This window comes from Pteronotus mesoamericanus, unplaced genomic scaffold (genome assembly GCF_021234165.1).
Source record: "Pteronotus mesoamericanus isolate MK-2021 breed Mesoamerican mustached bat unplaced genomic scaffold, CSHL_Meso_final contig_42, whole genome shotgun sequence".
NCBI lineage: Eukaryota > Metazoa > Chordata > Mammalia > Chiroptera > Mormoopidae > Pteronotus > Pteronotus mesoamericanus.
In genome coordinates this window covers 193,520-209,797 of record NW_026555157.1, presented here as the reverse complement: position 1 = coordinate 209,797, position 16,278 = coordinate 193,520, and the positions used below count along the sequence as shown (strand labels likewise).

Below are 16,278 nucleotides of genomic sequence, written 5' to 3'. Positions count from 1 at the left end.
GAGTAAGATTAAAACCTTTGAAAAGATGCATTTTAAGACTGAAAAAAAGTAAACCAAAACAGTAACAGGAATATTTTCTTTTTCTCGAGCTTTTTTTAAACTTTCCAATTTTTCTTTTAAAAAGTGTATGATTTTTATTTAGGGGAATAAAGTATGAAAAGTGAAAGAAAAATGCATAATACCAATATTTCAAATTATTCAGAATGAAAAGTAAGGAAAACATGGAGATATGGTAGAGAAACCAAAGGAAAAAAGACAAAACATTTGAAGACTTCTGTCTTCAAGAGTTTTGAAAACTTATGAATACAAACATAGGATGGGGAAGGTTTTTATTTTAATCATGGCATTGGGTTTTTAAATGGAAATTGATGTTTCATAACCTCTTCTATGCCATTCAGTATACCTATTCTACTACACTCCAAGGAGTGTCTTCTGCATATATATGTTTGTGTGTATGTTCCTTAGTGCATTAATTCTACAACACGCAATTGAATCAACTTTTAAGCCAGCAGGCACTTACATATAACCAAAGGTCACAATATAATGTGATAAAATGTATGTTTTAGCCCTGTATTTTAAAATTGTTTTTAGGAAGTACACATATGTTTATGTCCTAAGACTATCTGTCCACTGAGTACAATATATTTCATTGCTTTTCAGGCTTTCTTCAATATACACATGAGTGACAGAGTCTAATTATAATTTCATTAATTCATATAAATGAAGAATGGAAGACATTATCCACTCATTTCTGACTCTGGGCCATGGAAAGTATCCTGAATCCTGGTATAGTGTACCAAATCCTCCCAGGGTAGAACTCTATTTACTCAAAAGCATTGGTTGCATAGATTGCTGTCATGCTCCCTAATTAGAAGAAAAATGGTTTCCAAGTCTATTTGAAAGACATATCTGATATCACGCATACCTGACTTCTTATTCAGCTTATGCATACTTCTTTTTCCATTTAAAAGCCATCAATTAATGATCTGTGACCTTTAACTAATTAATGATTATATGAATTAAAATAATGCATATCCCTTTAAAGGAGTTGATATTTTCTATGTTTATGTTACAAAATTGGCCTTGAATGAATATCATCCATCCCCTGAATTGCATAATGATTCAAGGATAAACTATTTCCCCTTTGTAAATTAGTAAATTTGCTCCAAAGGCACCTATTGCTTCTCCACTCAACAATGAGTTTAAATGCATTAGGGACCTTAGGGGATCTAATCTTAATAAGATAAAATCCTGTCCCACTTTGTTAAATTCACCGAATTTAAAACTCATTGTTACTGAAAAAGAAATTAATCCAAGCTTGTTACTAGAATGATCTCCTAAAATCCACAGAACAAATTTGGTGTCATTTTTAAAAACAAAAATATGAAGGATGCTAATAAGTTACAAATAAGAAGAGAGACTTCATATTTTTCATCAGGAAATCTACAGAAATTTGTATCAAAACTATTTCAAGCTACTGAGCAGTGCTATAGTCATCCAGTATCACTAGAACCAATAATGATAACAATAACTGATAACAATAATAATCTCATACATTTACTTAATAATTTTACTTCGAGAAAAAATTTTATATACCTCATTTCATTTGGTCCTCATGATGACTCATTGAGAATCTAAGGTGAATGCTTTACAATGTCTCCTTTTAATAAGGAGTAAATTAGAGACCAGAGAATCTAAGAGAATTGCCTGATACCAACATGTAATGGACACTAGGTTACTACTGCAGGGTTTGTTCTTCAATATTTTCAAATTAAAAGAATCCATGATTTGCAATTGTTTTCTATATTTTACACAAACCACTTAGAACCATAAATTTCTATCAATCATAGTATTTGATAGTAAAGAAAAAAGGAGTTATCTCCCACCTAACCCCAGAAAAACCTGCTAATCAAATTAGCGTAAACAGGGCCCTTAGTTCCAACATGATAGAACGGAAAAACACTCCTCCTGCTAGTCAAAACTATAAAAGCTTAATAAAATAAATTAATATAAAAAGTATTTTAAGGCACCAGGAATCAACCAAAGTAGTTTCAACGTAAAACTCAAGATTCAGTAAAAAAGGGAAAAACTTTGAAGTAAGCCTTATGATATCTACCACTGTACACTCAAGGCATCTAGTGATTCCTAAGTACCATGAAGCTGATAGAGCACGAGGCTGTGGAAGAGAAAATTAGTCTAGTGGAACAAAAAAAGGCAAAAATTATACTTCATAGCTGTCAGGACAGCCACAACGTGAGGAGCAAGATTCTGAACAGAAGATAAAAAAATAAGGCAAAGCTTATATCATTTTTCACTTCTAACCCTTGGGGCATTTTCAGGTTCCTTTTCATGGGATAAAAACCCCAAAATATAAATAAGCAGAAAGCATCATTCTGAATATTAGCAAATTAAACAGAATGCTCAGTGCCAAACTTTTATGTTCTCTTGTTCCCAACAAGGCAAAAACTGGAGTTTAAGAGCAACTTAAAAAGAATTCTAGAATTTTATTTGAACCTAAAAATGTCTATTTATAGGAGTAAAGGCAAAACAGAGATTAATCATCACACAGGTAAAATCCAACTTTGAAATCTTAATTCTTGATTAGATCAAGATGAATTATTTAAGCTATCTGTGAGAAAAAAATTAAATTTTTCTTGAAAAAATATGTCATACAAGCCTTCTCAGTTTTTCATATATAAAAATCATCAGGGATGCGAGGAGTTATAATCATATAACCAAAAATCCAAGAGAAAAAAAAAACAGAAACTCAAAAATGACACAATAAGATGATAATTAGAGACATTTTAATACTATGATTCGTGTGGTTTGAAACATACAGGGAAAGACTGAGAATTACCAAAGAACCAGGATGTATCAAAAAATATCAAATAATATGCTAGAATTAAAAATAATAATTGAAATTAAGATCACAATCACTGGATTTAAGAGCAGATGAGACACAAAAAAAGAGAGGATTCACAAACTTGAAAATAGGTCTAAAAAATAGCCAGACTAAAACAAAGAGAGAATTGAAAATATAAGAAAAAAGATATATGGCATGTCATTAGAATGAAGAAATGTCTAACATACAAATATTTCCAGTTCCAAAGAGAAAGGAATAGGCAGAGGAATATTTAAAACAATAATGATTGAAATGACAAAAACAACTAATCCATAGATTCAATAATGTCCAAGAACTCCAAGCAGGATAAATAAAAATACAAACATTTTATTAAAAAACCACTTAAAATAAAAAGTAATCAAAGAAGAAATCTCAAAAGAGCCAGAAAAATGAAAATGCATTACTTTTTAAGGAATAGTAAGTTCAATGGTTGATTTCTCGATGGAAATCATAAAGCAACGATAAATAACTTTAAAAACTAACAGCCAGTCCAGAATTCTATAACCAATGAAACAATCTTTAAAATGAAGGCACAAATTTTTATTTTCAGGAAAACAAAACTGAGAAAAAAATTTACAGGTAGATTCATACTAAAGGATATCTTTTAGGTAGAAGGAAAATTATCTCAAACAGTAACATGGAAATTCAGTTAAAAGGACAATTATCTCAGATAGTTAAATAGAAATCCAGGAAGAAATAAAGTTCAGCAGAAAAGGTTAATAATAATTTCTTATACGAATTAGAGTATCTGAAGGATCAGAATACAGAACAACAGCAGCAAAAATGGTGAGAGTTTCCTTGCTGGAAAAAGATAAAAGGTATTATTTATAGTAGATTTTATTTGAATAACCATGAAAAATTTAAAATATATCATTAGCAAGATAAAAAGAGGGGAATGAAATAAAAATACTGACTGGTAACAAGGAAGTTAAGAAAGGAGAAACAAAAAACATAAAACAGAAAAAGTAGAAAAATACATTAAGATGACAGAATTGAATACACAAATATTACGAATTGCAATAAATGTAAATTGTCTAAATATTGCACCTGAAGGACAAATATTGTCAGATTGCAGGTTACAAATACTGTAAGAACAATAATATGCTGTTCACAAGAAACACACATTAAATATAAGTATACAGGAAACGTGAAAGTAAGGGGATGAAAAGTTATCCATCAAACAAAATTTTCTTTTGGAAAGATAGTATAGCAACATATTATAATATCAGCCTAAGTATAATTTAACACAAGATATAAGACAAGAAGTTCATTTAATAATAAGAGGTCCTAGGTAATCTATTAGAAAGATATCACAATTCTAAATTTGTACACAATAATATAACCTTAAAAAGGAAAAACCAACTGAACGAAAAGGAGAAACAGACAAATCCTCAACCATATGAGAAATTTTAACATGTGTCTCTCAATAAATAATAAAATATAAAGGTACAAAATCAAAAGATAAATAAAAGATTAGAGCACCAAGACTTAACAATTTGATCTAATGGATATTTTTGAATCCTATATCCAACAACCACAAAGCATACATCATTTTTAGGTGCACATAGAACATTTATCAAAACTTTCCTAAATGTAATTATAAAGCAACTGTCAATAAATATCAAAATATTTAAATCATATAGTGTATACCTCCTGACCATAGTAAATTAAACTCAAAATCACAAACAAAATGTTAATCACAAAATACCCGAAATATTTTAAAATAAATAAAAATTTAACATCCTAAAAATAGTTTTGTGGAAAGACAAATATAAGTATTAATCCTCTAGAATAAGATTTTAAAACAAAGAGGAAAAAGAACAAATAACCTTGTAAGTAATGAAAAATGAAGCATTCCTCTAAATGATACAGACATTACTAAGATAACAGGATAGGGGTAAAAAATTTCACTTTAAAAAATTTGAAAATTTAAATGAATAGGTGGTTATTATAAAGATGATAAGAAGATATGAACAACTTAACATCAGTGAATTAGAAAAATTAGAGGAAATCAATAAATCTCTAGAAAAATTCAACTTAAATGAACAGAAGAATAAGTGAAAATACTGTATAGTTGTGTATCATTTTAAAAACTGAGTATTTAATTTAAAACCTTTACATAAGGAAAACTTCTGGCCCAAACAGCTTAATAGGTAAATTCTTTCAAATAAAAACAAAAAATGCACAAGCTCACAATCTTCCAACAGTAGAAAACGATGAAAACCTTCCAATTCATTGTATGAAAATAGTAGAATTATGTAACTAAAACCTAATAAGAACCGTAAAAATAAATATTACAGGCCAATTTATCTTTTGAATGTACACAGAAATATCTTTAAAAAATATTATCAACTTAATTTGGTTCTCTATTTTTTGATAACACAACGGCAACCTCAGTATGTTCTCAGACTACAAGGGTGAATTAACATTTAAAAAGAAATAATTGAATTTACCATGTTAACACATTAAAGGAAAAAAAAATTCTATGATTTTAATAGATCCATGAAAGTATATGATAAAATTCAGTACACCTTCATGATTTGAACACACACACACACACACACACACGCGTGCGCACACATAACGAAGCAAACTGAGGAATCAAGAGAAACTACTTAGTATGATTAGAGGGAATTTACAATTTAAAAGAAAAACGTATAGCAAACATTATGATTCTATTCAATGCTGTACTAGGAGTCCTACATAATGTAACAAGTCAAGAAATAAAAACTAGAGTCCCAAACAAGATGGATGCAAAGACACTCTAAGACACATCATAATTAAAATGCCAAAGGTTAAAGATAAAGAGAAAATTCTAAAAGCAGCAAGAGAAAAGCAGTTAGTTACCTACAGGGGAGTTGCCATAAGACTATCAGATGATTTCTCAAAAGAAACTTTTCAGGATAGAAGGGATTGGCAAGAAATACTCAAAGTCATGAAAGAAGGGACCTACAGTCAAGATTGCTCTACCCAGCAAAGATAACATTTAAAATTGAAGGACAGATAAAGAGCTTCCCAGAAAAGAAAAAAACTAAAGGAGTTCATCATCACCAAACCATTATTATACGAAATGTTAAAGGGACTTATTTAAGAAAAATAAGAAGATAAAAAATAGGAACAATAAAATGGCAATAAATACATTTTTATAAACAATTGAATTTAAAAAATAAACTAGGCAAACAAGAAGAACAGAGAATCATGGACACAGAGAGGGTTTAAAGACTCAGATGGGAAGAGTGTGGAGGAAAGGATAAAGAGGCAAGGGTATTAAGAAGTACAAATAGGTAGTTATAGAATAGCTAGGGTGATGTAAGATACAGTATAGGAAATGAAGTAGCCAAAGAATTTATATGCATGACCCATGGACATGAACAACGGTGTGGGGATTGCCTCAGGGAGTTGGGGGTGTTGGCTGGAGAAGGATAAAGGTGGAAAAGTTGGGACAACTGTAATAGCATAATCAATAAAATATAATCAAAGAAAGTTACATGGAGTGCACAAACTTCTAGTTATAAAATAAGTTATGGGGATGTAACATAACATTTTGTATTGTACACTTGAAAGTTGCTGAGAGAGTTAATCTTAAATTTTCTCACACACACAAAAAGAAATGGTAATTATGTGTGGTGGTGAAGGTACTAACTACCCCTACTATAATAATCATTTCAAGGATATGAAATCATTACATTGTACACTTTACACTTACATAATTTTGTATGTCAATTATATCTCAATAAGCTACCAAAAAAAAGTATATGAAGTGGAAACTTAGATATAAAAGTGTAATTATTCACAGAACACATAATTGTGTCCCTAAAAACTCCAAAACAAACCATTGAATCTCAGAGAATTAATAAATGAATTTAGCAAGATCCCTGGCTACAAGGTGAATATGTACATATGTAAATGAGTTGTATTCTTACATACTAGCAACATGCATTTTAAAAAGGGAACTTTACCCTTTACAAAACCATAAAATAAAATTGAATACCAGGAATAAATCAAACAGAAATTATGCAAGTCCTCTGTATGGAAAACTATAAAATAATACTGAGAGAAATTAAAGAAGATTAAAATAAGTGGTAAATACAACTCCTTTTAGATTGGATATCAGTTTTTCCAAAATATAACTGTAATCAAAATCCTAGAAAATTCCATTTTGTGGATACTAATAAGGAGATTCCAAAATTTTAATGAAAACAAGACAAAAAATAACCAAAACAATCTAAAAGGAGAACATATCTAAAGAATTTATAATACCAGATACAACACTTCAAAATCTACATTACTTAGCAATGTATTATTGATAGAAGGATAGACAATAAAGCAATGCAACTGAAGAGTCTTGAAACAGACCCACACATGTGTAAGGACCTGAATATGATAAAGGTACTCCTGAAGTACCCAGGGAAAGGACAACCTTTTTAACAAATGGTACTTGATCAATTAGATACACACATCAAAAACAAACAAACAAACAAACAAATAAAATGAATCCTATCCCCCTAAATCCTCACCTCACATCTTATTCACAGCAAAAAAGTGAATTCCAAGTAAAATGCAGACTTAAATGTTAATGCAAACAACAAATCTTATGGACGACAACAACAAAAGAATGTCTTCATGATCTTGTAGTTGACTGAAGTTTTTCTTTTCAAAATAGGATATAAAAAACACTAACTACCAAAGAAGAGATTGATAAATTAAAGTTCATAAAAATGAAAAAATTGTTTATCAAAATATTACAAGAATGAAAAACAAGTCTCAAGAGTAAGATAGCTATAATATATATATCTATCTATCTGACAAAGGACATATATTCAGAATATATAAAGAAATACCTAAAACACATAAAAGAAATAGTAACAAGTGGGAGAGGAGCTGTGGTGCCGCAGACAGTGGATTCGACTCTCACACATCGCAACGGGTGAGAAGTGCGGTGGAGGCTCAAGAGGGTGGGCTGGGTGCCCACGGGCACCGGCACCAGAGGGACATTGAAACGGCCAGTTAGCTTCTCCCAAGAAGAATGGGGTCTGAATCAGAAACAGGGACCCCTAAACTACAGCAGCTAAAGCCGAGAAAATACAGACAAAACGCAACCGCGAAAAGCTTAGGGACGCTCTCTGCCAGAGACAGGTGGCTGGGGATGCAAAGAGACATTAAAAGGGCCAACACAAAAGTTGCTGTGGCAGCCACTCTCCTTGATCTCTGGGTAGAGGCAGCAGCAGGGAGGGCTGGTGCCTGGGAAAAGACTGGTGAGGAAAACTTTCTGAAGAGAACTGACACGGCACCGGGGGCCAGAGGAGCCCGGGTGATAACTCACCTCCCACTCTACAGCTACCATCTCGCTCAGGCATAAGAGAATCAATTAACCTGCCTTTTGTGCGCTCCGCACACAGCTTGTACATGTGTGAGCTGCGGGGCTGAGAGCAGACTGGCTGGGAGAGCCTTGAGGAGAGAGTGGAGACAGAGGCGTTGGGGAAAGAATGGGAGGAGGAACCAGGGAGTCCCGACTCCCTCCTCTTTCCATAGTCTCCATTGTGGGCTGGAAAGGCGCAACCCCAAAGAGGCAGAAGTGGGGCGCGCATGAACCAGACTGCCTGCGATGGAAACACAGTCCGCACAGATCCTTGGCCGAAGAGGTCATGGAACTGCCCAGAGGCCGCTGAGGAGAGTCTGGAAACAGAGTCATTGGGGAAAGAACGGGAGGAGGAACCGGGGAGTCCCGACTCCTCCTTGCCATAGTCTCCATTGCGCGGGAAGAGGCAACACCCCCAAAGACACAAAAGCCGAAAAGCACACATAGACACCCCAGAAACACCCAGTGCACGTGCGCACACTTGCGCCCAGTGACTGGCGAGGGTACGCGAGCGTGTGTGTGACCCGCGCGGGCTGGCAAACGCTTGCATCAGAGGGCAAGGCCTCCCACAGATTGGCACCGATATGGCCTGCGAGGGAGTGCACAGAGCTGCAAGGGCAGGTGTAAACTGACCCGCCTGTCCGTGATTGCGGACCAGCTGACAAAATTAGTACAGCTGCCCAGAGTCCCTGGAGGAGAGACCAGAGACAGGATTAACCTTAGAGTCCTGGAGCTGACTTCCTCCCATTTCCATAACCCATTTGGCGAGGGCAAGCAACGCACCCAAAGAGCCAAAAGCGGGCAAAACACACAACAGAAGACCCTAAACTGATGAGGGCCTCAGAGCTTGCCGGCCAGGGGGGCCAGATGAGTATGCGAGGTCGCGAATAAGCCCCCTGGTCTGGGGCAAGCACATGCGAGCCCAGGCAGGCGGGGGATCCTGCTGCGCTGGGAGCGCGCTCAAGGAGCCCCCATGAGAGTGCAGAGAGATCCCCAAAAATAGCCCAGCCCTCACCAAAGGGGTCACAGAGCTGCCCCAAGAAGGACTCAGACAAAGACAGTACACTCCTGGAAGTCTCAAACAAACAACCCAAGGTCCTATAGGGTCAACAACTGACATCATCAGAAGCAGGCCCAGTAGGAAAAGTAAAGGACAAAAATACTTAACAGACTCTTACAAAAAGGGGAAGAAAAAGAAGTTCCCCCCAAATGAGTGGAAAAGGGGACTCCCCAGAGAGAGAGCTAAATGAAATAGAGGCAAGGGAACTATCACATACTGAATTCAAAACAATGGTTCTAAGGAAGCTCAATGAGCTCAGCCAGCTCAAAGATAACTATGAGAAACTGCAGAGAAACTATCAGGATCTTACAGCAAACTATATCAGCCTGGAAAAGGACATAGAAACTATCAAGAAGACACAAGAGGACATGAAGAATACCATTTCTGAATTGAAGAACACAGGAGAAGGAATCCAAAGCAGGCTGGATGAAGCCGAGGGTCGAATCAGTGAGATGGAGGACAAGGTAGAAAGAAGCTCCCAGAAAGAACAAGAAATGGAAAAACGGCTCAAAAAGAATGAAGAGGCATTTAGGGAAATGCAAGACAACTTGAAACGCAATAATATCCGTATAATAGGGATCCCAGAAGGAGAAGAAGAGGAGCAAGGGATAGAGAACCTCCTCAAAAAAGTAATGATGGAAAATTTCCCTAATTTGAGGAGAGAAAGGCTCTCATGGATCCAGGAGGCACAGAGGACCCCACTCAAGAGGGACTCAAAGAGGTCCACTCCAAGACACATCATCATTAAAATGGCAAATATCAAAGACAAAGTGAGAATCCTCAAGGCAGCAAGGGAGAAGGAGAAAGTAACATACAAGGGGCCTCCACACGCCTAGGAGGTTGACTCCTCAACAGAAACACTACAAGCCAGAAGGGAATGGCAACAAATATTCCAAGCCATGAAAAGCAAGGACCTACAGCCAAGGCTGCTCTACCCAGCTAGGCTCTCCATTAAAACACAAGGGGAAATACGGAGTTTCCCAGACAAGAGAAGACTAAAAGAATACATCTCTACCAAACCAGCACTCCAAGATATGCTCAGGGGACTGGGTTAAGCAGATGAAGGAAGAGAATCAGAGAGAGAGGAACACAGGTAGAAAGAGAAAAGATGAGTAAGTTTCTATCAGTAATATCTCTCAATGTGAATGGACTAAATGCCCCAATCAAAAGACACAGGGTAGCTGAATGGATAAGAAAACATGACCCACACATATGCTGCTTATAAGAGACCCACCTCAGAGCAAGAGACCTACACAGATTGAAAGTAAAGGGATGGAAGAAAATATTCCAAGCAAATGGGCAAGAGAAAAAGGCCAGGGTTGCCATACTTGTATCAGACAAAGTAGATTTCAAAACAAAGGCCATAAAGAGTGACCCAGAGGGGCACTTTATAATACTTAAAGGAAGAATCTATCAAGAAGACATCAACATTGTAAACTTGCATGCTCCCGATATAGGAGCCCCCAAGTTTATAAGGAAATTGTTGGATGACTTCAAAAAAGATATAGACAGCAACACACTGATAGTAGGGGATTTCAACACCCCACTGTCATAAATGGACAGATCTTCCAAACAAAACATTAATAAACATATTGTGGCGCTGAATGACACACTGAATCAAAGAGACTTAACTGACATATATAGAACCTTACATCCCAAAGAAGAAAAATACACATTCTTTTCAAATGCTCATGGAAGTTTTTCAAAGATAGACCACATGATAGGACACAAAGCAAACCTCAGCAAATTCAGGAAAATTGAAACAATACCAAGCTTTTCCTCGGACCACAAGGGCTTGAAACGGGAATTCAACCTCAAAGAGAAACTTCAAAAACTTGCAAACTCATGGAGACTGAACAGTAGACTATTAAACAATGAATGGGTCAATAATGAGATAAGAGAAGAAATCAAAAAATTTCTGAAAACAAATGAAAATGAACAGACAACAGTCCAAAACCTATGGGACACAGCAAAGGCGGTCCTGAGAGGGAAGTTCATAGCAATACAGGCTTACCTAAAAAAGAGAAACATTTCAAATAAAAGACCTAACACTACAACTTCAAGAACTGGAGAAACAACAACAAATAAATCCCAGAGCAGGTAGAAGGAAGGAAATAGTCAAGATTAGAGCAGAACTGAATGGCATAGAGACAAAAAGAACAATTCAGAGGATCAACCAACCCAGAAGCTGGTTCTTTGAAAAGATAAATAAAATTGACAAGCCTTTAAGCAGACTCATCAAGAATAAAAGGGAGAGGACCCAAATTAATAATACCAGAAATGAAAGAGGAGAAATACCAACTGATACCACAGAAATACAAAGGATCGTCAGAAACTACTATGGACAATTATATGCCAAGAAATTTGAAAATCTGGATGAAAAGTATAATCTTCCAACACTGAAGGAGGAAGAAACAGAAAGCTTGAACAGACCGATAACAGCTGGGGAAATGGAAGCAGTAATCAAGAAACTCCCGGCGCACAAAAGCCCAGGGCCGGACGGTTTCACAGGAGAATTTTACAAAACATTTAAGGAAGAGCTAACCCCTGTCCTTCTCAGACTATTCCAAAACATCCAAGAGGAGGGAAGACTCCCAGACTCTTTCTATGAGGCCAGCATCACCCTGATCCCAAAACCAGATAAAGACCCTACAAAGAAAGAAAACTACAGGCCAATTTTGCTGATGAACATAGATGCTAAAATCCTCAACAAAATATTGGCACACCGCATCCAGCAATACATTCAAAAGATTATCCACCACGATCAAGTGGGATTCATCCCAGGCATGCAGGGATGGTTCAATATACGCAAATCAGTAAACGTGATACATCACATAAATAAAAGACAAAAACCACATGATCATCTCGATAGATGCAGAAAAAGCATTCGATAAGCTACAGCACCCATTTATGATCAAAACACTCAGCAAAATGGGAATAAATGGGGCATTCCTCAACGTAATAAAGGCCAGATATGAAAAACCTACAGCCAATATCATACTCAACGGGCAAAAACTGAAAGCTTTCCCACGAAGATCGGGAACACGACAAGGATGTCCACTCTCACTGCTTCTTTTCAACATCGTATCGGAAGCCCTAGCCACAGCGGTCAGACAAGAGAAAGAGATAAAAGGCATCCAAATAGGAAAGGAGGAAGTAAAGCTATCATTGTTCGCAGATGACATGATAGTGTACATAGAGAACCCTGTAGACTCTACCAAATAACTCCTCAACCTAATAAGGAATTTGGCAAAACAGTAGGATACAAAGTCAACATTCAGAAATCAAAGGCATTTTTGTACACCAGCAATGCAATAAAAGAAGAAATCAGAAAAAAAATACCATTCAATATATCAAGAAGAAAAATAAAATACCTAGGCATAAATTTAACCAAAGACATAAAAGACCTGTATGTAGAAAACTATACAACATTGAAAAAAGAAATTAAGGAAGACAATAATAAAAGGAAGCATATACCGTGCTCATGGATTGGGAGAATTAATATCATCAAAATGTCCATACTACCCAAAGCAATTTATAGATTCAATGCAATCCCTATTAAGATACCAATGACGTATTTCACAGAAATAGAACACACATTTCAAAAATTTATATGGAACCATAAACGACCCCGAATAGCCGTAGCAATTCTGAGAAAGAAAAACAAAGTAGGAGGGATCACAATACCGGACATCAAACTCTGCTACAAAGCCACTATACTCAAAACAATCTGGTACTGGCACAAGAACAGACCCATGGACCAGTGGAACAGAATAGAAAGCCCAGAAACAAGCCCAGGTCTCTATGGGCATCTGATATTTGACAAAGGGGGCAGAAGCATAAAATGGAGCCATAATAGCCTCTTCAGCAAATGGTGTTGGGAGAGCTAGACGGCTACATGCAAAAAATTGAACTTGGATCATCAGCTGACACCATACACAAAAATAAACTCAAGATGGATCAAAGACTTAAATATAAGTCGCAACACCACCAAAGTCCTAGAGGAGAACATTGGCAGGAAACTCTCAGATATCCCATGCAGCAATTTTTTCACCGATATGTCTCCTAAAGCAAGGGACATAAAGGAAAGAATAAACAAGTGGGACCTCATCAGAATAAGAAGCTTCTGCACGGTTAAAGAAAACATCAGCAAAATGAAAAGGGAGCCAACCATATGGGAAAATATATTCGCTAATGATACATCAGATAGAGGTTTGATCTCCAAGATATATAAAGAACTCACTCGACTCCACTCCAAGAAGACAGACGATCCAATCAAAACATGGGCAAAGGACCTGGGCAGATGCTTTTCCAAGGAGGAGATACAGAGGGCCCAGAGGCATTTGAAAGGATGCTCAGCATCACTAGCCATCACAGAAATGCAGATCAAAACCACCATGAGGTACCACCTCACACCAGTCAGAATGGCCATCATAAATAGATCAACAAACAACAGGTGCTGGCGAGGCTGTGGAGAAAAGGGAACCCTAGTCCACTGTTGGTGGGAATGCAGACTGGTGCAGCCACTGTGGAATGCAGTGTGGAATTTCCTCAAAAAGCTGGAACTGGCTTTTGATCCAGTGATTGCCTTGCTGGGACTATACCCTAAGAATACCAAAACGCCAATACAAAAGAACCTATGCAACCCAATGTTCATAGCAGCACAATTGACAATAGCCAAGTGTTGGAAGCAACCTAAATGCCCATCAGTAGATGATTGGAAATAAAAGGGATGGTACATATACAGAATGGAATACTATGCAGCAGAAAGAAAAAAAGAACTACTAAACTTCGCGACAGCATGGATGGAACTGGAGAGCATTATGCTAAGCGAAATAAGCCAGGGGGCGAAAGACAAATACCATATGATCTCACCTATAAGCGGAACCTAACCAACAATACAAAGATGCAAGGAAAATAAGACCAGCAACACTGAAAGGAAAAGAAATCAACAGAGACAAGAGGGAAGAAGGGAGGTGGGGCGGGGAAAAGGAAGGGAAGGGGAAAGTCAAGGAACGTATAGCAAGGACTCATGGACAAAACCAAAGGGGAAGAGCTGAGGGAAGGAAGGAGGGAGGGGGCAAGGGAAAGTGGTAGGGGGTAGGCAGAGACAAATATATTTGAAAAAATAAATTAAAATAAAATTTAAAAAAATAGTAACAAAACCAACTTTAAAAGGAACAATAAATTTTAACACATATATTAAAGGATATGTAAGTAGAAAAAAAACCCATAACGAGATGCTTAATAACACCAGTTTAGAAAGCAAACTAAAACCATACTGTGTCACCATGCTATACCAGAAAAGCTAAAATTGAAAAGACAGCTAATACTAAGTCTTGTCAATGATTCGAGCTACTGACACTCTCACGTACTGACACTCTCACATACTGACACTCAGAATAGAAATTGGTAAAATCATTTTGGAAACTGTTGACAATAACAGCTTTATTAGTAAAGCTGAACAAACTCTTTGGTATATATCCCACAAAATACTTAGATATATGTACAACAAAACATGCATTAAAATGTCCACTATTCATAACGGCTCTAAACTATAAACAACCAAATGTCCATCTATTGGAGAAGAGCTTAAAATAAAATTGTGACATATTCATACACAAGAATACTCAAGCAATAAAATGTATTTTAAAATCTGCAGCTACACAGAGATGCAACACAACATGGATAAATCTCACCAACATAAGCAAAAGAAGATATATCACATGATTCTATTTATATATTATTCAAAAACAGTCAAAACTTATCTACTGCATTAGAAGTCATAATAGTCTTATCCTGAGGGGGGAGTGGGTAGAAGTGGGATGAGAGAGGAAGGGACCTCTGATATGATAATGCTTTGTTCCTTGGTCTGGGTGCTGCTTACATGGGTATGGTGACATTTGGAAAATTCACCTAGATGTATACTTATGATTTCTGCTTTTTTTTATAAGTATGATTTATTGCAGTAAAATATTTCATTTAAAACAACAGCTTAAAATATAGTTGTGGTCCCAAGAGGGTGGGTGAACTTTCATTCCTTTCATTTTTCTTTCTCTGTCCTCTCACCACTTAGCCCATGGGCAGTCATGGAAATGTGCATCAGAATGCAGTAAATTAAGCCACAGCTCATTGACTGGAGGAAAGCGTCACAAAAAGAAGCTCTATGGAACTATAAAATCTCAGTAATATCATAGGGACAACGGAGCTTGATAAAGCAACCCCATAAAGTTAAGAAATTTTGGGCTTACCTTGAGCTGCACAAATTAACAGACCAGTGCCTACGTTCAAGACTCGCCACTGCTACACAAGTAGGAGAGATCTGGAAAGCACTGACAATAAAATTGGCATTGGTACTATAGAAGGCAGTTTGTAAATTATTACCTGAACCTAACCAAATCACTTGACTGCCAAAACAAAAATATCAACATTCTCCATAAAATTTAAGCAAGACTCAAAACTTCAAAACATAGTATTTAAAAAGTCCAGGTAACAACCAAAATTACTAGGCATATGAAGAACCAGGAAAATCTCAACTCACATGAGAAAAGATAACTAATACTCACAAACACTAAAATGAAACAGATGTTGAAATTGTGTGACTAAGACTTTAAATTTACTATTATGAAATTGTTCCAACAAGGAGCAGTCTTGAAACATAAAATAAACAACTAGCAACACATCACTGTATGCTCTCAGTAACAATGAAGATGATAACAGAGTCAGTCAGCTGGAAGATAGATCAACTTAAAGTATCCAATATGAACAAAATGGACAAACAAAAGGAGTTCGAAGACTTGTGAGACAAGAACAAGAAGCCTAGCATTCATGTCATCAGAGTATCAAAAGGAAAGGAGAAAGTGCACAATGCTGAAAAAACATCTGAAGAAATAATGGTTGAAAACTTCCCATTTTGTGCAATATATAAACCTACATATTCAAAACGTAGCAAACTCC

General features: G+C 36.3%; 1 protein-coding gene across 3 annotated transcripts in view; it reads right to left on the bottom strand.

Moving 5' to 3' along the window:
- ZBTB20 (zinc finger and BTB domain containing 20) overlaps positions 1-16,278 on the bottom strand; it is an 804,941-nt gene that overhangs the window by 595,492 nt on the left and 193,171 nt on the right. Inside the window, exon 2 of one of the 3 annotated variants that reach the window (XM_054577266.1) lies at positions 15,573-15,653. The exons of the other annotated variants lie outside the window; for them this stretch is intronic. The gene's annotated coding sequence lies outside the window, so the exon portion shown is untranslated. The remainder of the gene's footprint in view (positions 1-15,572; positions 15,654-16,278) is intronic. 3 annotated transcript variants of the gene reach the window in all.